The sequence below is a fragment of the Phragmites australis genome, chromosome 22 (assembly GCF_958298935.1).
Source record: "Phragmites australis chromosome 22, lpPhrAust1.1, whole genome shotgun sequence".
Lineage (NCBI taxonomy): Eukaryota > Viridiplantae > Streptophyta > Magnoliopsida > Poales > Poaceae > Phragmites > Phragmites australis.
Window position 1 is genome coordinate 16,523,172 of NC_084942.1, and position 24,206 is coordinate 16,547,377.

General features: G+C 42.8%; 1 non-coding gene across 1 annotated transcript; it reads left to right on the forward strand.

Moving 5' to 3' along the window:
• The first annotated feature begins 492 nt into the window (after positions 1-492).
• LOC133905612 (small nucleolar RNA Z247) lies at positions 493-632 on the forward strand. Its single transcript, XR_009907663.1, has one exon. It is a non-coding gene; the product is annotated as a small nucleolar RNA Z247 (small nucleolar RNA).
• The last annotated feature ends 23,574 nt before the right edge of the window (positions 633-24,206 follow it).

The window sequence follows — 24,206 nt, forward strand, 5'->3', positions numbered from 1 at the left end:
ACCGCTCGGTGGCCAGCACAAGAGCGCACACAAGCTTGCAGTGTTCTCCGGGCCACCGCATAATGGCATGATGTTTGGTATTTTAGTGCCAGCTGTTAAGAGATGGAATTAGATCTCTTATTTAGAAATAGAATCAAAGTTATGTGTGTGTGTGTGTGTATAGTAACTTGTATAGTTACGATTCTATATTTATTCGGACTCGGCAAAATATAGTTTGTTGCCGATACAGTATCTGTTCATGTTTAGCAATATAAATAGCCAAGAATCCCATGTAAATTGTACTTACATTCAAAAGTAATTTGTTTTTTTACATAGTACAAGAGCCATGTCGAGTTCACCGTCCCAAATTTTCCAACGAATCTCCTCACAATCGAGGGCCATAATTGTTCAACTAAGAATGCAACTTGTAAATCTGAAGAAGAAAGATTTGTCAGCGTCAGATTACTATCGAAAACTGAAGAATCTGACAGATACTCTAGCTGCTGTGGGACAGCCTCTACTAGAGGAAGAAATTATCTCCTATCTGCTCATAGGGCTTGGATCTAATTATGATCCATTAGTGACTTCCATTATTGCAAGATCTGGTGCAATCACCCTTGGAGAAGTATATTCTTTAATGCTCAGCTATGAAATAAGATTAGAACAGAGTAACTCTGTTACACAGATGCAGACTGATTTTCCATTTGCAAATTTTTCTGGTAGAGGACGTGGAAATCAAGGTAATGGTGACCGTAGATGTGGTCGCGGTCGTGGTGGCAATCAATAATAGCAAAATCGTAATGCCAACAACAATCGTAATATTTCTGGTGAAGGTCAAGACACAATCAATCTGCCAAGTCTGTGGCAAAAATGGACATATCACGAGCAAGTGTTGGCATCAGTTTGATCATGCATATCAAGTTGATGAAGGGTGTTCAGCAGCTATGGCCACCACATCAAACTCATATCAGATTGACCCTAATTGGTATGTTGATACAGGTACAACATACCATATAACTAGTGATCTTGATCGCTTAACAATGATAGAGAAGTACAATAGAGGAGACTAGATTCAAGTCGGCAATAGAGTAGGTTTGAATATACATCATATTGTTTTTGCTTCTATTGATATAGCATCACAACCTCTTGTTCTTAAAAACCTCTTGCATGTACCACACATCTCTAAGAATCTGGTCTCTGTTCATAAGCTTGCATAAGATAATAATGTTTTTCTTGAGTTTCACCCTGATTATTTTGTTGTAAAGGATCAGGTGTCGAAGAAAGAGGTCCTGCAAGGCAGGTGTAAGTTGGGGCTCTATCCAATCAAGCCAAATCGTGTCAAGAATGATATGGTCGGTGCAGTCACAGGAAAGGAGCTATGGCCTGCAAGATTCGGCCATCCATCCTATCAAGTAGTGCAGTCTATATTGTGTCTAAATAAATTAGAACAAACTAGTTCAAAGAAACCTAGAGTATGTAATGCTTCTCAATTAGCCAAAAGTCATCAATTACCTTATTCAAACTCTATTCATAAATCTATGTTACCTCTTGAGTTGGTCTACTCTAATTTATGGGGCCCGCCAACTCAATCTGTTGGGGTTATAAATATTATATCAGTTTTATTGATGATTTTAGTAAATTTACTTGAATATATTTACTTAAAGACATAATAGAAGTGGCACAAGTCTTTGTTCAGTTTTAGTGCTATGTTGAAAGACTACTTGATAGAAAAATAAAATATGTTCAACCTGATTAGGGAGGAGAATATCTAAAGATTCACAACAAATTTTTCATTACTATGGGTATAGAACATAGAGTTTCTTGCCCCCACACACACCAGCAAAATGGTTCAGCGGAAAGGAAGCATTGGCATATTGTAGAAACAGGTCTTGCACTTCTTGCTTACTCATCCATGCCACTCAAATTCTGGGATGAAGCCATCTTGACTGTAACATACTTGATTAATAGGCTTCCAACAAGGGTTATCGACAATGCTTTTCACCCTTGGAGAGGCTATTTCAAATGAAACCAAATTACTCTATGATGAAAGTGTTTGGTTGTGCTTGCTGGCCTCACTTAAGAGCTTATAATCAACATAATTTGCAGTTCAGATCTAAAGAATGTGTTTTTCTAGGATATAGTAATTTGCATAAATGGTTTAAGTGCTTAACCACTTCAACTGGAAGAGTATATATATATCTCAAGATGTTATATTTGATGAACAGATTTTTTCCTTTTCTCGGAAAACAGAGAAGAACAACAGTAATCACTCATCATCAACATTGCATCTTCCTAGTGTAACAAGATTTGTGCCTGACAGTGACTCCGGAAGAACTGAAATTGATTAGTTAATTTCTTAGGAGATTCATTTAAGTTCTTTTGATAATATTCAGTTAGATAGTCATCAGTTAGAAGAACAGGTGTCTATTGATCAAATTGATGCTACTGAAAAATGATGGTGATCAGTTTGAAACTGTTCCCCTTACTGAACCATCAGAATCCACATCTTCAACTGTTCCTCAGCACCGCTATGGTACACAAATGAGAAATAATATTTGATGCCCAAAACATCGAACTGATGGTACCGTTACATATAATGCAATTCTTAAAATTGTCTCTGCTGAAACCTAGCCTGATTCTTATATTGATGCCTTGAAAGATTCTCGATAAAAGCAAGCCATGGATGTTGAATTTGATGCACTAATGAAGAATCAGACCTGACATCTAGTACCTCCACAGAATGGGATAAATATCATTGATAGTAAATTGGTTTACAAAATTAAACAAATGGCAGATGGCAGTATTGACAGGTTTAAGGCACGTTTGGTTGCTAAAGTCTTTAAGCAAAGATATGGAGTTGACTATCTGGAAACTTTTAGCCCTGCCATAAAACCTACTACTATTCGGTCTATTCTCTTTCTAGATATTTCAAAAGGATGGCATTTAAGATAAATTGATGTACAAAATACTTTTCTTCATGGTGTTCTACATGAAGAAGTTTACATGAAACAACCTTCAGGTTATGAAGATGCTAGATGTCCTGGTTTTGTGTGTAAACTGAACAAATCACTATATGGCTTAAAGCAAGCACCTTGTGCATGGTTTTCAAGACTTAGCTTCAAGTTGCAGGAAGTGGGTTTTGTCCCATCAAGAGCTGATGTCTCCTTGTTCATCTACAAGCGTAAAGGAGTAACTATGTATAAGCTTATTTAATCATAATGAACACTTCCTCCTTTGTTGTTGATGATCTACTATGTCAACTTCATGGTGATTTTGCTATTAAAGATCTGGGGCATTGAGGTTTCTCATCTTCATGACAGCATTGTTCTGTCTCAACAAAAATATATTATAGATCTTCTACTACGCACAAACATGACTAAAGATAAAGTGCTGCTACTCCAATGGTCTCGTCTGAAAATTGTTAAAACATGACGGTACACCTTTATCTATTGAATATGCTTCAAAACATAGAAGTGTGGTTGGCGCCCTTCAACATCTCGGTTTAACCAGACCTGATATTTCGTTCAACATAAACAAAGGTTGTCAGTTCCTATAAAATCCTATGGATGTTCACTGGTCTGCAATAAAAGGTATCCTTCGCTATCTCAAGGGAACATCACAGCTTGATCTTGTTCTCCAACGTTCTTCTTCCTTGTTACTGAGTACCTTTCCGAAGCAGATTGGGCTAGAAGTTTGGATGATCATCGAAGCACCAGGGGATATATGGTTTTTCTGGGTGCCAATCTCATTTCCTAGAGCTCACGCAAGCAACAAACAGTTGCTCGTTCCAGCACTGAAGCAGAGTATAAAGCAATGGCAAATGCCACTGCTAAAGTCATGTGGATCCAGTCTTTGCTTGGAGATTGGGTATTTGTCTTGATCGAGAACCATGTCTATGGTGTGATAATCTTGGTGCTATTTATCTGATGACCAATCTGATCTTTCATGCACGAACTAAACACATCGAAGTTGATTATCATTTTGTCAAAGAAAGAGTGGCTAGAAAGGCTCTAGATATTTGATTGATATCCCCAAAAGATCAGATTGTAGACACTCTTACTAAACCCTTGCCATCTCAGTTGTTCATTCATTTTCGCAACAATCTGAACATGAGTCTGCCATGTCCAGATTGAAGGGAGGTGTTAAGAGATGGAATTAGATCTCTTGTTTAGGAATAGAATCAGAGTTGTATCTATATATGGAAACATTATATGGTTACGATTCTATGCATATCCGGACTCGGCAAAACATAGTTTGTTGCCGATACGGTATCTATTCATATCCGGCAATATAAATAGCCAAGAACCCCATGTAAATTGTACTGTGAATTGAAAAGCAATTTGCTTTTTTACACCAGCAATTGGATTAAGTTTAGTTCAGTATTTTGAAGAATTAATCTAATTTAGATGGCTGAGTTAGATTTGGTATCTGCTGTGTACTAATTAACTTGAGGTAGATTTAGTTCTCATGCATAAGCGCTCCACAATATACACTTTTTGCATGCATAAGTTGCATAAGCGCTTCGCACTACTACAGAAACCCCCTTCACTGCCGGCTCCAAAACCATCTTCACTGTATGTTTTGGAGCCAGCAGTGGGCAACGGGCAGTGATAGTCATGGACTATCACTGCCGGCTCAGTGGACCAGTAGTGAAGGGCCTTATCACTGCCGGCTGAAGGATTCAGTCGGCAATGCTACCCAAGGTATCATTGCCGGCTAAATCCTTCAGCCGGCAGTGTTTTGCCTCTCCTCCCTCCCCTCCTCCCTCTCCTTGTCCTCTTTGTACTCCCTCTCACTACTCGATCTCTCCGTCTCTCTCTCAATACATGCATATGATACATATATTTAATGTAAATCAATAATAAATGCACCTCATTAATACATAGTAATGAACACATATTTCAAGTCATAGGCATCGACAAACACACATATGTACATAATAGTTCTCACAGGTCACCCTCTGAAAAGTCGGTCGAGTTTAGCCAGTCCAGTATCCCTCTACCTTTACCTCTACTTCCTCTCCCACGATGAGGACTGTATCTCCGCACTATTGACTATTGGCGTGTGTACATCCGGGGACGCGGGGGGGGGGGGGGGGCGATGTGGTGGTGGAGCGTTGGAACCGGTCACGCCTAATCGACTGCAGTGTCGCCTAAGCTCCAGGCTCACCAGCGTGTAAAAGACATCGAAGTCTGATGCTTGAACGCCTCTACAGTTTGAACCTTCGACCTCCTCCGCAGCACACTGATGGGCCACCCTCTCGTCCTCCTCCTCCTGGGCACGCTTACGGGACGTAGCTTCTTGCTCCTCTGCAGCGCACAGCTGATGGACCAGCCTCTCATCCTCGTCCTGGGCACGCTTTCTGGCCGCTGCTTCTTGCTCCTCCTTTGCATCATTGTTGGAAGGCCATCCCGTTGATACCAACTTCACACCATACATAGTAATTCATATCATTCATTAATAAATAGTAATTAATGACATACATTAATATCACGTCATTTGACGAAATATAATACATTGTCAAGCCCCTTGGTAGCCTTACTCCTTATCGCATACTCTCTACTAGAAGGAATGGTGTCATCTGAAGATCTGTGACGCATGGACGGCACGATCGGTTCATGAAACTCGTCGTTTGGGTTGATAATATGTTCTAAGAAGAACCCGACGATCTGTTCTTGAAGGGCATGTATTTCTGCAGGTTGTAACACATCTGTGCATAGTTTCGAGCGCTGCGTTTGAAGAATCAAAAGAATTAGTCCTTGAACACGTATAGAAATTGAAAAGAAGGTATCGATATGTTATTAATTTCATACCTCAAGATCATTGAACCTAACAGCATCTCTGTCCAGGCTGAATGTGTGATAAAACGTGCAGAGATTGTTGCCGGCTGGCTGCCTCATACACTTCAAGAGGGAAGGATTCGTTAGTGGAATGAATTGGACCTTTTTATTCAGTAGGAAATGCAAGACATGAATATTCCCTGTGTACTGGAAAGTCGGTTTTTACATCATATTGCTTCCTGAATGGAAAGTAGATGATACTCTTTTTTCGGTATCTTGTGTACGCCCTGTACGTGAATATGAATACCAATTAAACTTAGATGCAATCATCAAGAAGATTAGATCAAGTTAACCTGTTTAGCATGTCGATGAGGTGTTGGTAAGTCGTCTGATCTCTCTTTTGTGAGTCCAAGACAATGATCTTGCTCAAGTCTGGGTGGATGACAAGGAGTATCCAATGAAAACTGCAGAATATGTCACCATAGCAAATTAGTACTAGAATCGAGTTGCCCATAATGAGGACGCCCTGGTGTGCAAACACGTACTCATAATTGTCGGGTAAGAGTATGAATTTCTTGTATTGGTGGTGAAGCAGACACTTCAATAAGTAGTCCTTGGTGAAGTCTGGATTCTCGCATATAAGTTTCTAGTTCACAAGCCCAGGATCGATGAATCCTACATTCTTATCTAAGTCCTGTCCGCATGCTTAGATCTCCATTCTACGAAAGAGAGAAGTTAGGTATGCAATTTTAAGGTACAAGATCATATAACATGAATTATATGCATAAGTCACTTACAGAGTCCACACTCTGACTATAGCCACATCGAGGGCGTCTGCCTTATACAATTCATATAAGTCCTTGAAATACACCTAAAAGAAGCCATCCCTGTTGAGGAAATAATTATCTGTATATCTTACGAGGAACGCCTAAAAACCCTGCCTGGAATTATCCAAGTACCATTGATGTAATCAGCGCATTTGAGTTGTAAGGTTTCTTTTTATATCCGGTTTGACCAAAGGTTTAGTTAACTCAAACGGCCATGTAACATCCATCTTTTGGATATCCTCTCCCACAGTAAGCCATGCTAGTTCCTCTGCTATTATTCTTGATTCAGCTAGGAAGTCCGCAATGCTTGGAGCATCCTTAATGATTGGGTCTGACTTTCTCTTGGCCTGCTTCTTACTGATGCGTTCATAGTCAGTCGGCATCTATCTTAAAGCTGCCCCCATCTGTTTAACTTTGGCCATTTTTGTGAAAACTTTCATGGCATCTTCAGGCACAACAGGCTTCAGTGGAGGTGGTGGAGGATGGAAATGAGACGTGACATTGGCATCCACAATATTTTTGGTTTCCTCAGCAGTTAGTGAATAAACATCCTTGGGTTCCACCAACTTCTTAGATGTCACCGACTTTTTAGATGATGTCGTCTGCTTGGATGCTGCGGAACCTGATCGTGTTTTCCGAGCTGATGGCTGGGTTCTTGATGGTGCTGGCTTCTTGAGCGGTGGACTTCTTTGAGGCGATGGCTGAGGAGGTGGACTTATTCTAGGAGATGGGTGAGGAGAGGGAGATCTAAGAGGCGACGACGACCCGAGGTTTACTGGAGAGTAGAGGTTCTCGGGAGCTGTCCCTGGTGGAAACACTATGTAGACCTTCCCCCGCGCGATGAATGTGTGCTCGTTCTCTCCTATAGTGTTCGCCCCCTCCTTTGCGGGGTTGTCCACCTCAACATGGCGGTACTGGTCAACTACCTCGTCTACTTCAACGACAGCGTAGCCCTCTGGTATCGGACGTCCGTGCAATTGTTCATGGGAGCCATGGGGATAAACCACGCCGGAAGCCACCTTGATGGTAATGTTCCTAGCACCAATATGTAGTTCACAAGGTGTCCGTGCTGTGATGAGATCCACAGGATAAGTGATTGATTCATCTCCTGGAACTCCCGTAGACGCACAGCTACTTCGACGACCACTAGGGCTAGAGTGCGCACCATCAGGAGATGCTTTCGACCGTTCCTATTCCCTCACAATGGCACCCCGTTGATGCATGAGGGCTTGGGATACTGCTTGTGCTATTTTTTCTTCTGTATGTTCCCTCTCCTTTTTTAGCGCTAGTTCAAGAATTTCCACCATCCTAGCTTGTTCTGCCGCTCATTCTGCATCTCGCACTGCTTGGGATCTCTTTCGACTCTTGTAACTGTTGACGTCGCCTGGGAATCCAAATTTCCAACCCATCACCCCAACGCCTCGTGTGCGACCACCGTGCTCCTTGTTTCCTAGGGCTAAGGTGAGCTCATTCCTATCCCTGTCTGGCTTGAAAGAGCCTTGTAAAGACTGCTCATGGGCTTCTGCAAACTTTTTTGCAAGATCTTGCATCGCTTCCAGGTCTTTGGAGGTCGTAAAGGATAAGCTTCCATCAGATGAGTAAGAAGCACCAATCCCAAGAAGGAAGTGTGTCGATCGTTCGCTCCAGCCCTCTGTCTCAGGCGTGACACCTCTCTCTTGCAGTTCATCTAGCTGTTGTTGCCACTGCCTTTCTTTCCTCATGTACCCACGACTGTCGACTCTGTGGGGGTACAGGTTCTTCTTCGAGTCTGCTTTGTTCACCTCATTCAACCTCTGTGCTTCTTCTTACAACTTGTACTCCGCAAAGGCTTGCCAATGATCTTCCAGCTGCGGCCATTTGTGGAAATCTAGCGTTATACCTTTCTGCACATACGTTCTGTCCAGTGTCCCCTTACAGTTCTTAAATGAAAGGCCCATGATCATTAGCGTCTTACGCTTAACTACTTCCATATCTGTCTCTTCAGGGAAGTCAAACTTCTCTAATATCTTGGGCCACAAGATGTCGTTCTTGATCAAATGAGGAACCACGTGTGGATCACCTCGTTCACCAGTCCACAATCTGTAGCTAATGGGCACATGATCCTTAACAGCAATCCCACAGACTGACTTGTATGGCCCCAGAACTCTCTCTGGTGCAGTTAGCTCCCCTGCTGGTGAGACCTCCGTGATCACAAATCGTCCCGTAGGCATCTTCGAGGGACCTCAGACATGATGCCGCTCTTGGGATTGCTCATTGTCGTGACCCTCCGGAGCATCAAGCATCTGTGCATAAGCGAAAAATCTATTGGGAACCTATACGATAATATATACAACAGATGCATTCATCTACTTATGAATTACCTCATCGCCTCCACATGCGTCCATTTGATCCAGGTTGAGGTAGTGGCTCAGGCTACCTTCTTCAATGTTTGACGGTGGTACTATATCTCCTTCTAACACCTGGCCTGGATTGGCGGTTGGTGATGCCATCACTTCCTGGAAGTTCTGCATACGATGACGATGAGCAGTTGAGTATTCTACATATAAAAGAACAGAGGAAGGAGGAAGATAGAGATAAAGCCGACGAGGGAGGGAGGGAGGTTGTAGAAAGAGTGAGATAACCATGAAGGAATCAATAGGTTATGACCACATTTAACAAAAAAAAAGTCACATTAGGCATAAAGGTACTAGGTTGAGCTAGTGGCTCGGGCTACCTTCTTCAATGTTTGACAACGGCACTACATCTCTTTCTAACACCTGGCCTGGATTGACGGTTGGTGATGCCATCACTTCCTAGGAGTTCTGCATACGATGACGACGAGCAGTTGAGTATGCTACATATAAAGAGCAGAGGAAGGAGGAAGATAGAGATAAAGCCGACGAGGGAGGGAGGGAGGTTGTCGAAAGAGTGAGATAACCATGAACGAATCGATAGGTTACGACCACATTAAACAAAAAAAAGTCGCATCTTACAAAGCAAAATAGGCATAAAGGTACTGACAGTTGACACATTGATCTTACAAGTCACATCATTTTACATAGCAAAATAATGATGATTACAACCAGAACTAGGATTATGGCATCTTTACACGTGAAATCACATTTCTTATTTTCAAAGTTACCCAATTTTAGCTCGGCTTGGATGACTTGACTGTTGTATGCCGCAACAGTTTCATGTTTGGACTTGTATCCTTTGTAACGTGCTCCTTTGAATCCATTAACTTGTGCGTGGCATTCCTCCCAACTGGAGAACACTCCACTTTGCTGACTTGAGAAGAATGCTTTCTCTCCGAACAGGTAATCAGTACTGAAGTCCTAATAAGGCCATTTGCTAGAGCCACTATGCTGTAATGTAACATGAACAAACCTAAAAGAAAACTCTAGAGGTCAACCTTAGATAGGGCGTCCAGCTCGTCTTGAGAGAAGCTGCTCTCTGAACTAGTAGGACTAGCACATAAATGCTGACTTGAGAAGAATGCTTCCTCTCTAAACAGGCCATGTTGAAGCATCCTCGAGCCATATCATCATCGCCACTATATATATTTTCCTATTACCATGCCACTCTCTGTACTTATTCTATTTTTCTACATGCATGACTCCAGCCTTGTGCAATGCGTACATGAGTAGTATGCAATGCTTGGTAATGTGATAATAGCATGCATCAAGCAAACATCAATTTATTTAAATTTGAACTTGCTATATACCAAAATTATGTTTTGTATATACCTAAATTTCCTGGTTCAATTTTCTAATACAATAAATAAAATAAATAAATTGTTCATAACTATAGGTAATTCAATATAAATTGAAAATAAATATGCTCATAACTATAGGTAATTCATTAAAAATTGAAAATAAATATGCTCATAACTATAGGTAATTCATTAAAAATAAAAAATAGTAATACATAGCAATAGTGCTAGCTTGAGCTATTGCTAATTCATTATTAAAAATCAAAAATCAATATACTCAATAATAAAGACATCTTCTACCATAAACTAGAAACTGAAGGTTCCATAACAAAAGTGAGGTATATTAATTGCATCTAAAAAAATTCATACATAATAATTAATACAATTTAGCTATTTTGTCTTAACGATTTGCCCTTCATTATGATCACGGTGTACATAGGGAGGTTCGTCGGTGTCTTCCATGGGACCTAGGTCGACATCCTCTATGAAAGAAGGTAGCGCGTCGAATTGATTGTAGTCTTCCTCATCAACAACATTCTCTACTCCGACAATCCTTCTTTTTCCTTGAAGAACCACGTGGTGCTCCTCCTTCTTAGCCGGGTCTAGGTCCTTTACATAGAAGACTTGCATAACATCGTTTGCAAGTACGAATGATTCTTCTCTGTATCCAATGAGTTTTTGGTCTACTGTAGTCATACCGTACTTGCCGATCTTCACACTACCTGGGATTCTGACCCATTGGCACCGAAAAAGAGGAACCTTTAACACTCCATAGTCGAGCTCCTAGATCTCCTCTACGAATCCGTAGTAGGTCTCCCTATTTCCATTGCAGTCGTAGGCATCTATACGGACACCGCTATTTTGCTTGGCGCTCTTATTGTCCTGAGCTCTCGTATAAAACATATAGCCATTTATGTCATATCCTTAGAATGTGAGGATTGTACTTGACGGTCCGTAAGCCAACACAGTCAACTGAGCACACTCTATCTGCTTATACATCACCTGTCTACGTAACCAGGCACCAAAATGAACTCGGTACTCTCGCGCGATCCAAACAACGGACTTCCCTGGGTTTATGGTGCATAGCATCTTCTGGTGTTCTTCGACATATGGATCCACTACAATTGATTGTTGCAGAACTGTGAAATGTGCTTACGTTAATGGAACGGGGTCGTTAGTGTGGAATGAGTTTGCACCTATCGTCCCTTTCCCCTGTAGCCTCCCCTCATGGTGAGATACAGCCACACCAATCGATTTGAGATTCATGTAGTCGATGCATAAATCAATGACCTCCTCGGTTCCCCAGCCCTCAGTCATGCAGCCTTCCGGTCAATTTCGGTTACGAACATATTTCTTCAGAACTCCCATGAACCTCTCGAAAGGGTACATCTGATGCAGAAATACGGGGCCAAGAATCTGTATCTCTTTCACAATATGAACAATGAGATGCACCATGATATTAAAAAATAATGTAGGGAACAACGCCTCAAGCTGGGATAGAGTCTCGACCACGTCTTCCTGCAGCTTATCTAGCTTGGTTGGATCGATGGCCTTCTGTGATATCACGTTGAAGAACGAACACAACTTTATGATTGGGTTTCAGACCTTCGATGGCAGAATACCTCTAATTGCAATTGGAAGCATCTGTGTCATCGTCACATGACAATCATGCGACTTCATGCCAGTTAATTTCAAATCTTTCATGTTTACTAGTCTATTTATGTTGGCGGAGTAACCCGATGGAACTTTGATTCCATGCAAGCACTTGCACATTGCAATTTTCTCCACCTTGCTCATACTGTAGCTAGTGGGACCAAGATATTTGTCACCTTCTTCCATATCATTGGGATGTAGATCCTGTCTGAGTTTCAAACATTTCAGGCCCTTCCGTGCTTGGAGTGTATCCTTTGTTTTGCCAGGTATGTCTAGTAACGTACCAATCAAGCTATCACACACATTCTTCTCAATGTTCATAACATCGATTGCGTGTCGAACCACCAAATCCGGCCAATAAGCTAAGTCATAAAAAATAGATTTCTTTTTGAACATAGGATCTCTAAGATTAGATTTCAGAACTGGTGTACTCCTGCTATCCTTTCTAAGGATAACCCTAAGTCCCTTTACCATGTCATATACCTGTCCCCCAGTGCGATGCTTAGGAGGTGATCGAGTCTCAACTTTCCCATCAAAAGCTCTCCTGTTGCTGCGATACGGGTGTTTCTTGCAAAGAAATTTACGATGACCTAGGTACACCATTTTTGACTATTCTTCAACCACAAGCTCTCTGTTTCATCCAAACAATACACGCATGCACAGTAGCCTTTGACAGTCTGGCCCGATAGGTTGCCAAGGGCTGACCAATCCTAGATTGTTACGAACAGCATTGCGCGTAGGGTGAAGTTCTCTTGTTTGTATGCATCCCATACCTGCACACCATCGTTCCACAGTATTACAAGATCTTCCATTGATGGTTTCAGGTATACATCGATATTGTTCCCAAGTTGCCTCGGCCCTGGTATCAGCACTGGCATCATAATGTACTTCTACTTCATACACAACCAAGGAGGAAGGTTGTAGATATAGAGTCACAAGCCAAGCGCTATGACTACTACTCATATTGCCGAATGGATTAATCACATCCGTACTCAACCCAAATCTTATATTCCTCACATCTTTTGCAAAGGGCTCCTTGTATTTCCTATCGATGCTTCTCCACTGCGTAGAATCAGTGGGGCGTCTCAGAATTCCATCATCCTTGCGCTTCTCGGTGTGCCACTGCAACAGTTCAGCATGCCTTTTGTTCACGAATAAACGCTCCAACCGGGAGACTATAGGAAAATACCACATCACCTTGATGGGAGGCCTTTTATTCTTTCCTTCGCCATCGATATCATCATGGTTATGCTTGTACTATGATGCACCACAGACGAGACATGCTTCCAAGTCTGCATGCTCTCTGCGATACAACATGCAATCGTTTAGACATGCATGTATTTTCTACACTTCCAACCCCAATGGGCACACAACCTGCTTGGCCTAGTATGTGTTTTCTGGTAGCACATTTTCCTTTGGAAGCAATTTCTGCAAGAACAGTAACAACTCTGTGAAGCTTGTATCAGACCACCCGTTGCTTGCCTTCAATTGTAGCAGTGAAAGCACGGTACGCAACTTTGTGTGCTCCCTCTCGTAGCCTGAGAACAATGGTGTTTTAGAGCCCTCTACCATACACTAGAACTTTTGAAACTCTCTTTCATTGGTGAAGTTCCCCTCCCCATCGTGCAACATCTGCTCCAGATCATCGGTGTCAGCGTCGACCAACATCTCCTCTAGATCATCATCGACCAATGTATCTCCGGCAAGCGGCATATCGGTGTATTCGTCAGCCGTCATATCGGTGCACAAATCTTCGTCTTCTTTGCCAATGTATTGCCCTTCCTGTACGATCTCAGCTTCACCGTGCTCGGTCCAACGAGTATAGCCAGGCATAAAGCCCATTGGCATCAAGTGGGAATGTATCTGCTGGGCGGTGAAAAACTGCTTCTTGTTCTCGTAATCGACGCATGGACAACACATGTATTGAGACTGTGTATTTGACTTGTATGCCGCAGCTTATTCCAAGAAACAATCCACGCCGTTCTTGCACTCTGCGCTCACACGGCTCGCACGTATATCCATCTTCTTTCCATCTACAATTATATCATTATTGTAAATCCAAATTCATAACATCTAGAAAATTTTGCGATCACCAACAAATAAATTACCTCGTCATCTCCTACCGGCAATTGGCCCGGGTTGGAGGAGCTGCCTTTTGTATGCTTTCGCGTACGCTTCTGATGAGTATTTATTGGTGTCATCCCAAGAAATTTTCTTTATTATTAAACCCTTTTGTAGGACTAAGTAAGTAAAAATAAAAAAATGCTCATACATAAAGTTTATATATTGGAGCTTGCTAATTAAATAAAATATAAAACATATAATTGGATCTTGTTACATACCTAAATATCATGGAGAAATTTTCTAATTCATTAAAAATCAAAATAAATACGCTCATACCTAAAGTTTTCATATAGGAGCATGCTAATTAATTAAAATATAAAAATAAAATATAATTGGAGCTTGAAACATACCTAAATATCATGGCTAATTTTTCTAATTCATTATAAGTCAAAAATAAATATGCTCATACCTAAAGTTTCTATATAGGAGCTTGCTAAATTAATTAAAAAATAAATATGCTCAAACCTATAGCTAATGTAAATCAATAATAAAGACACTTTCCACCATAAGCTACTATTGAAGCTTCCGTATAATAAATGAGATATAATTGCATCTATATTGTCTTAAAACATCATGGCCAAAGGTGCATCTCCATCTTTTCAAAATCTAGACCAATTTAGCAAATAAAATTCAGCTAGAAATAGATTGGAGATGAAGTTACATACCTTGGAACACCTAGGGCATTACGATTCCTCAATTTTGAATCCACTAAGAACTTGGTGACCAAAAATGATCACCACCGAGCAAACAGAGCTCCTCTCTGTTGTGTGCTCGAGCTTGGGGAAGGAGAGGACAACATTTATATAGTTGAGACATCACTGTCAGCTCATATAACAAGCTGGCAGTGAAGATGGAGCAGGGCATCACTGCCGGCTCAAGCCAACAACCGGCAGTGATGCCCTTTTCACTGTCGGTTCCTAAGCCACGATGACTGTATTTTTCTCGCGCAGCTTATGAACCGACAGTGATTCCCCATCACTGCCGGCCTATTAGGAACCGGCAGTGATGGGCCGGTATATATAGGGGTTTATGTAGTAGTGTCAGAATGTTTATTTTAGTGCCGGCAATTGGATTAAGTTCAGTTCAGTATTTTGAAGAATTAATCTAATTTAGATGGGCTGAGTTAGATTTGGTATTTGCTGGGTCCTAATTAACTTGAGGTAGATTTAGTTCTCACATGCATGCATAAGCGCTCCACGATATACACTTTTTTCATGCATATGTTGCATAAGCGCTTCGGAATGTTTATTTTCCGCATGCATACGTTGCATAATTGCTTCGGAATGTTTATTTTCGGCATGCATATGTGATATCAGCGTTTCGGAATGTTTATTCTCCACATGTATACGTCGCATAAGCACTTCGGAATGTTTATCTTCCACATTCATACATCGCACAAACGCTTCGGAATACTTATTCTCCGCATGCATACGCTGCATAAGCACTTTGGGATATTTACTCTTCGCTCACATACATTGCATGCACACTTTGGGATATTCACCTTTCTAATGCACACGCCGCGTGAGTGGTCCCAAAGTATTTATTTCATGCATGGCATAAGTGCGTTGAAGTATTAATGAACCAAAGTGTTTACTTTTTGCACACATGCATGGCATGAGAACACCACCTCGAAAACTGGATGAGCTTGAGAGCCCCGAAGGGTTGATGCCTAAGAGCTCACCCATAACAGATAGCAGTCTAAGGGATCCCATAGGACTAATGTCTAAGGAATCGCTCATAATAAACAGAGGGTCGATACCCATGTATGGGATTGACTCCACTGGAAAGCCGGGCGGACCTAAGGGCTTCGAAAGACTGGTGTCTAAGGACTCACTTATAATAAATGGAGGATGATACCCACGTATGGGATCGACTCCTCTGGAAAGCTAGCCAAATACCTAAGGGCTTCGAAGGGTTGATGTCTAAGGACCTGCCCATATTAAATGGAGGGTTGATACCCACGTATGGGGTCGACTCCTATAGAAAGTCGGCCGGACCTATGGGCTTCGAAGGGCTGATGTCTAAGAACTTGCCCATAATAAACAGAGGGTCGATACCCACGTGTGAGGTTGACTCCTCCGGAAAGACGACCAGACCTAAGGTCACCAAAGGGCTGATGTCTAAGGACTCGCCCATAATAAATGGAGGGTCGATACCCACGGTCGACTCCTCCAAAAAGCTGGCCAAACCTAAGGGCTCCAACTGATGTCCAAGGACTCACCCATGTCAAAGGAGGGTCATCACCCACGTATGGGCCTGAAGCCTCCTAAAGCTGGTAGAGGCTAAGGGCTCCGAAGGACAAATGTCCAACGACTCACCCATGTTAATGCAGGGCCATTGCCTAAGTAGGGGCTTAACACCTCAGCAGGCCAGGCGAGCCTCAAAGCCCGAAGGGCCGTCATGTCAAGACTCGCCCATACTAGCAGAGTATCACTATCTAAAGTACAGAGCCTACACCTCAAAAGCCGTTCGAACCAAAGGACCCCAAAGGGCGCCTACCTCAAGGATCTCGGGTAGCTGGGACTTGAGAAACCACCTCGCATAAATGCTAAACTAAGCAAAAACAAAGGCCACAAAGGCTAGCGCCACGACGGTGGATAGCACATAACTAATTGCGGCAAAAAAGGTCTTCGTAACTGGATGTCTAGCTTCGAGCAGAGCAATCGAGTGAGACATCCCTTCGCAGTCAGATGTTTCGCTTTGGCAAAGGCCAACACCCCACCCGTGCTTAGTATATAACTAACTATGACGATGGGTCTTCGCACATGGATCTCTCGCCTTGAGCAAAATAATCAAATGAGACAATATATAGTAAGTTGACAGTATTGTATTGAACTAAGTAATGGTACAAAACACAAATTATAAGAAAGGCGAAGCTTTGTCTGCAGACCCCATAGGATCTGTTGCAAATATCTCCCTATAATGGCGGCTTCATGCCAATTAAAATGCGAAGCCATGCCTAGCATCAAAAAGGTTTCAGGATCTACTTCCTTGTCAGACCAGGCTTCAGAGCGAAGGGACATAGAGGATGAGGCCTCCACAAATACATCAGGCATAGTATCTTTGAACTCCTCAATAGGCTCCTCCGTTAGGACCAGGACCTGTGAAGTTAGAGGCCTTCTCTCCTTCCATGACTTTAGCACATAGCTGTCAAAGTTCTCCTAGAACTCGTAGGCCTCAATATTATAAGAATCTTAAATAGTCTTATGCTTATATGCACAGTCGTCGAAATCCCCATCAGGATATCGATGCAGAAACCTTCATTAGGTCGCACCAAGCATATAAAGACCATTGTAGTTCATTGCTAGCGGGAATAAATCTGGTGTTGACCTCTTCATCCCAGACTTGTAAATAGGGTCGTTTCTCGCACTTCAACTTCGAAGACAGGCTGAAGCATAAGAGCTATCTACAGAGAAGATTTCGAGTGTATCTTCATCGGCATTGGCACCAGGGGGAGTGCTTCACCGACTTCAGGTCCGAGCGTGCCTTCATAAACTTCAGCGCACCTGGGATAGTGTTTTGACAAGTTTGATTCACTCGCCTTAATCAAGCATCAATGAAGCTGCTGAGCAGTGGACGGCTCTACCACTTCATCTTCGATGGCTTCGACTCCACCTGGCATCGCCTGGACGATGGAAAAAAGTTTCAATGCCAACAGAGTGTGTCGGAGGGAGTACTAGTCCCTCAGTTTTGTCATCAACTTTGATTGTGTTGGGCTTCGTTGTCATCGGAGTATGCTGGGGGGGGGCACAACTCCTTTGGCTTCTTTAACCTTGGTTTCGTCCAGCTTCATCGACCCCAGAGCACAACTCCCTTGTTTCGAGATCCCTCGTTGGCTATGACCTTTCGGCCCACCACATCATCAACACCTCGAACTTCAAGCAGCTTTGAGGTCGTAACCCGATCAGTCTGTTAGACTTTGTCCACACTTTCAGGGGTGTATGAGGCAAGCATTAGGGAATGCGACTCCTTGGGCTTAAACTTTATCCATTACTTCGACCCCGTCAAGTGTCACCACCATCGCTTGAGTTTGTTCTCGATGAAGGCTTAGCCCCTACTTCGACAAAAGTTTTGGCTCATTTTCAATATTCGATGAAGCTTTAGCTTGACTTCATCTTCGGCTTTAGCTTCATCAACGACCTCGACTCTGCGAGACTTCGTCAGCACCAAAATATGCTGGAGGTAGTGCGGCTCCATCGTCTTCGTCGGGTACCATCGCCATTACGGGATAGCGAGTAGACTTGCACCTTCAATGTCAATAAAGATTTTTATATGTTTTGTTGACACTAGGACACGTCAGAGGGAGTACAACCCCTTCGACCTGGTTGGGTTCTGCCGTCGTAGACTCCGCAGGGTTGACGTACTCAGTCGACGACTCCCTCGACTACGCTAATCAACAATGTTTTCGGCTACACAAGCAACTTTGGACTTTGTCTCTAGCCTCTTGGCTCATTGCGTCTTCAACACATCAGACTTCAGGTGGCTTGGTGATTGCAACCCTTCTGGAACATCTATCTCAATTGAATCCAGTGTGCCTGAGAGCGTGTTTCATAGACCTTGACTCTAAGCACCTCCATCGATTTCAATGTGCCTAAGGGAACACTTCATTGGTCTCGACCCTGCCATGCTTCCATTGGCTTCTACCGCACCGCGGCCCCTTCGACACTTTAGCATACCTGAGGGGGTGCTTCATCGACTAGGGCACCTATCATGCCTTCATTGATTCCAGCTCGTCTGAGCCATGAGAACTGTGTAGCTTGTTCTCTGATAAATTTGGCTTCACATCGTCGCTTCAAAAGAGCATCTAAGGGAGTACGTCCCCCTTTACTTCGTTGACTTCAGCTTCACTAGGATCCATCGTCGCCAGAGAGTGCCATAGGGAGAATGAGTTCTTCAGCTTCGTCATCCCAACTAGAGAATGCATGAGGGAGTACAACTCTCTCGTCTTCATTGACCTTGGCTCCGCCTAGCTTCGATGACCCCATAGTACAACGCCCTTGGCATTGAGGACCTCGACCACGTCGTGCTTCGTTAAATATTGAGGGAGGTCCTTAGTATATTCTACAACACTAATTAAAGAGGGAGTATGAGGTAATACTGGGTTTAGTGACCAACACTGTAACATTGTCTGAATTTAACCACTGCTGTTGGACAAGGGCCTTCCACGGGAGTGCAACTATTTCGGCGCCGTTGAGTGCCGCAACCATCCTCCACCTAATCCTTCATTGAGTCTCACAACCAGGAGTCGACTCTGCTCTATCAAAGGCTTCAACTTTGACTTCACTTTGTCGACAGCTTCGGCTTGACCTCTGCTTCATCAAAGACATCAGCTCAACTTTGACTTTGATGAAGGCTTTAGCCCCACTTCAACGAAGTCTTCGGCTCTACTTTGACCTCAATGAACACTTTGGCTCTACTTTGAAAGCTTTGGCTTGGCACCAACCTTGACAAAAGCTTCAACTCAGCGTCGACCATGCCAGAATTCACCGATACAGGAGTAGGCCTAAGGGAGTATGGCTCCAAGGCTGATCACTGCAGCTCTCCTTCGACTACGCTAAGACTCATCGACAAGGGAGCATGCACTGAGCGCAACCTCCACTCTTCATCTTTGACTTCGTCAAGTCTTGTCGCCATGGCTCTCCTTAGACTTCATCAAGTGTTTGTCAAGGGCTTTGGCTCATCTTTGATGCTAGCACGCTTCATCAGCTACTCCTGAAGGCGCCAAGGGCACCCAAGAGTGCGATGCCTTCAACTCTGACAAGCTTCACTAAATACTCCACCCGGCTTCATCAACTTCGACTCCCTCGACTTGGTCAACATTGACCTTTCTCAGCTTCATCATCAAGAGAGCAAGCCGGAGGAAGCCGGGAGGTTTTTCATACAGAGCCGTCTGTCTAGGAGCCATCAACACATAGACAACCTTTTAGCAAAACCGTCTGTGTGGTCTCGCTCTCCAAGACGGCTGGGAATATCATAGATATTTGTAGGATCGATTGCACTCTAATAAGGAAACCAGAGGGGGTGAATGATTGTGGAAACCAAATTCAAAGATTAATTCACTCAAATCAAAAGCAGACTTAAACTTGGTATTCCGCTCGAAATAGATTGTACACGTTCTAGTAAAAATGATGTAGAGTAAGATTTGTAAGTCTGGTTTCTCTCAATTTTGGATAGTAGAAACTAGATTCAAATACAAAGCTAATCCAATAAGAATTAGATCAATTGGATATGTGGCAAGAATTATGCCTAGTCGAAGCAAACTATATCATCCAGAATCGAGTAGATCAAAATCTAGTCGATAACAAACAAAAGCTACTCGAGATCAAATCAAGGCTACTCGAAAGTTTCTCACACCAAATACTAGATATTCTAGCAAGGTTTTGGATGGATTAAACCAAGATAAAACTCGATAAAACACAAAATTAATCAAAAACCAAAACCAATCACACAGAATATAGAACAGAGAGAAAATTCTAAATCAGCAACTCATCACTTACGAAACTTGATTTTTATCGCATAGATGTGTTTGCAAGATGCCTTTCCAAAGCATTTAACAAGGATTTTCATGAAATCCCAAAACAACCCTCTCTAGGGTTTCTCTATTTTTCTATCTATTGCGTTATCTACCCAATACAAAAGACCTCTCTATTTATTGGATAGCCACACATACAAATGTGACCGAATCGAACTACAAGTCCAAGTTGTATTCAACCTAGTTTCTATCATCCTCTAATCACAAGAGGACAAACAACTTTTGCCAATTAAGCTAATTAGGCAACAACTCTCACGTAATCATGCATGTAAGTAACCCCCTCAGAGTCCATCTTTGACACTAACTCTTGTCTCAAGTCTAGCCACCACACGACTCTCTCGTGCTTGCTCTGACTTAAACACAAATGAGTCTTCACATCCTCTCATGATCAGATAGCCTCCTGCATCCATCATGAAACATTATGTCCATATGCATTGTTCTCTCAGCTCGAACATCCTGCATGACATCCTTAATCAACATGACCTCAGTTCCTCCTGAACCTAGTCGCCGAACCTCAGTTCCTCCCTAAACTTAGTTTGTTGATCTGTCATCAACAACATTCGCCTTCGAAGAACATTTGCACATGAATCAAACAACAAACGAGTACGAGCGCAAGTCCTTCATGACTTGACTCATTATCAGTTTATGCAACACTACTCACACGACTATATTGCATCATCTCTAAGCTAACACCAGCATATAAGCAACTCATGAACATTATCATAATGTCATCGTCTCTATGCTAAATCACTTTTCTCGGCCAATTTCATCATTCAAACCAATTTTACATCACATGATCTCACAATATTTTTTCCTGTCAACTATCTATACGTAATTTATCAGTGATAGCTTTTAAGTAGTCATCTGTGATGTTGTGTCTGCTATTGTTGTTTTTGTGGTATTGTGGGCATCACCATTTCATTTCTTTCCTGTTGGGAAGTTTTCCCATACAATGTCCTTTGTATGGATTGTGCTGGCGTAGGGACTGCATCAATAATTGTGTATTTGTGTATAGGAGGTGAGTTTCATGATCTGCGACTCGTATCGTAGATCCTCTTCAACGTGATCCCAACCTTCATCGTTGTGAGTAGGACGTCCTGGCTCATGCATTGCAAGGAAGACCATGACTCGATGATACTTGGTGGGCTAGGTCGCTCTATTAAATGACAAATTAATGTAAAATGATCCAATCAAAAGAAGTAATGAAAATATATTGATGAGAATGTACTACCAAAGACGAGGCCTAGTCCATGTGCCTGGGGTACATGTCTACCAGGCTCGCGGTGTGCATCTCTACCTATCAAAGACATCAAATGGAACATTAGCATGCATGCTCATTACTTGACATATATGATTAGCGATGATTGGATCTTATCCACCGCTTTGAGATCCATGTTGGTGATAGATGGTGATTGTCGACAATTAGTGAATCGCTGATCTAACTAACTTATTGAAGAAATAGGGGATGCTTCAAGAAGACGAATCATAGGGGAACACACAGGGGTTTTTAGACAGGCTTGGGCCTCCCGGGGGATAATAATCCTACATCATATTTGTCTTGTATTGATCTGAGACTATTACAAGGGGGTGTAGCTAGCCTAGATGGATCTAAATATAGTCATCGACTTTCTCATTATCTTATGTTGGCTTCTAATGACTTGTTTGGGCTTGTCCTCCGCAAGGCCCTTGGCTTCATATATATATGGGGGTGCCATACATCATTTGAACTCCTCCTTCCTATTCTTAGAGATAATCATTCCCAGTTACGGGATGCCTTGGGCATCTATGGGTGATTTTCTTTCTTCCAGGGATCCTCTTTCTAAAGATAAAGATATGCCTCAAAAAATATGAGAAACCCTAGGGTGCCCGGATATGGTAACTAACTATTATTCATTATCAAGTCCCCCATCAATACATGAAATAAGGCTTCGATGGATCAAGCATATGGCCAGCAAAGATAAGTTTTTTTGTCCGATCGGGTCATTGAATAGGACTCAGGTCCCCAATTAGGGTAAAGCATCTAACCAGATTTTCTGATTTTCTACTCGGGATTCAGAATGCCTCAAAGTCCCCAAGAGATTCCTCGAGAAGGTGTTCCATCCGGGTAGATTTTTTGTTAGCTTTGCCCTTTGGAAGGAAAAAAGTTTGTTACTAGTGAAATTTGAAAATTGAAATTTCGCAGTGGAGATTTCGGGTAGTGGTGAGAATCTTTTCCTACAATTATACCATGATTATGATAGCAGCGCGAGGAGCCGAACATCTCAAGGTACTGCGCCAACTACCCCACATGTTCCAAACATTAAATGCAACGTGATGATAAAGAGGGAGATCGTGGCCTCGAGTCGTGTCATGTCATCAGTCGAACTTCCGTTTCCGGGAGCCCCCACTCAGTATAAAGGCAAAGGGAGACCCGCTTCAACGTACATATTTTTGTCATCGACTGCTTTCCATCTCACTCACCATTCTTCTTGTACCCCTACTCTAGAAACCCCCAAAAAAACCCTCTCCCCTCAATCTCTCTGCCGCCATAAGCAAGAAGAAGATCGAGAAAGATAGCTCCTCCACCGACAAGATGCGAGCGTAGTCCCGGAGTGTCAAGAATCTGAGATTATGGAGGAGGCTTTGGAAAAGGCGGAGAGTGAGGAGGTTATTCCTCTCCGGGTTCTAATCCCTTGCACACCGACAGCAAGGCAGATGATCCCAAGCCCGGACACCCATAGCTCGGTGGTCTTCCTTGACTTCTTCCATTGCAGCTTTAGCTTCCCTCCTTCCAGCTTCTTCCTTGAGCTCATCCACCTTAATACTAATTCTATTATCATGCTGAGCATCTTCGCACATCTGTGCGAGGCCTTTCTCGACTTCTGCCCATCCCTTGACCTCTTTCAGTACTTCAATGTCCTGAAGAGGCTCCAAAACATGGTCGCTGGCAGCGTCAGATTTAAGCTTCGAGAAGGCATGTCAGTGGAGTACATTGACTTTGTTGCCAAGTCCTCCTGGTAGGGTTGGCACAATAAGTGGTTCTACTACCAACCTGGCCCAAAGGGGCTTCCTTACCGAGGCTTGCTACCGCTGTCAAGGCCCGCTTGGACTGAGGAGCTAGTGATGACCACCCTTCGCCAAAACCTTATCGGGGAGATCCTACACCTAAAGGAGAGGAATTTAATGGCGTATGAAATTGTCTAGGACTTCATCAAGTGCTTCCTTAGTCCTCTGAAATCGAGGATTACAGGGGCTTGGCAGTTCCTAACTGGATTGGATTCGGCCTGAAATGGTGATATAGGTACTTCCCAATCCCAAGTAGCCATATTTAAGGGATCTGTAAGATCTATTATCATTATCTATTGCTTCTTTTCACACTGTATTCACTGGAGGCTACCGACAAGAGGGTCAGGATTCATTTTGAATCCATCCCATCTTCCAACAGCAAGAACATCCTGACTCCCATCATAGATATGGACTCCGAAGCTCAGGCAAGAATCATGTTGGTAAGTGCCATAAACCTTCTCGATTCTTGTTTTCTTTTTGAGTAGTTGTACTTGTAGTGAAAGCTATCGTTGGCTTGGATAGCTTCTCAGGCACGGAGGACCCGATCCAAAAGCCGAGAATGCGGGAGCCCTGGC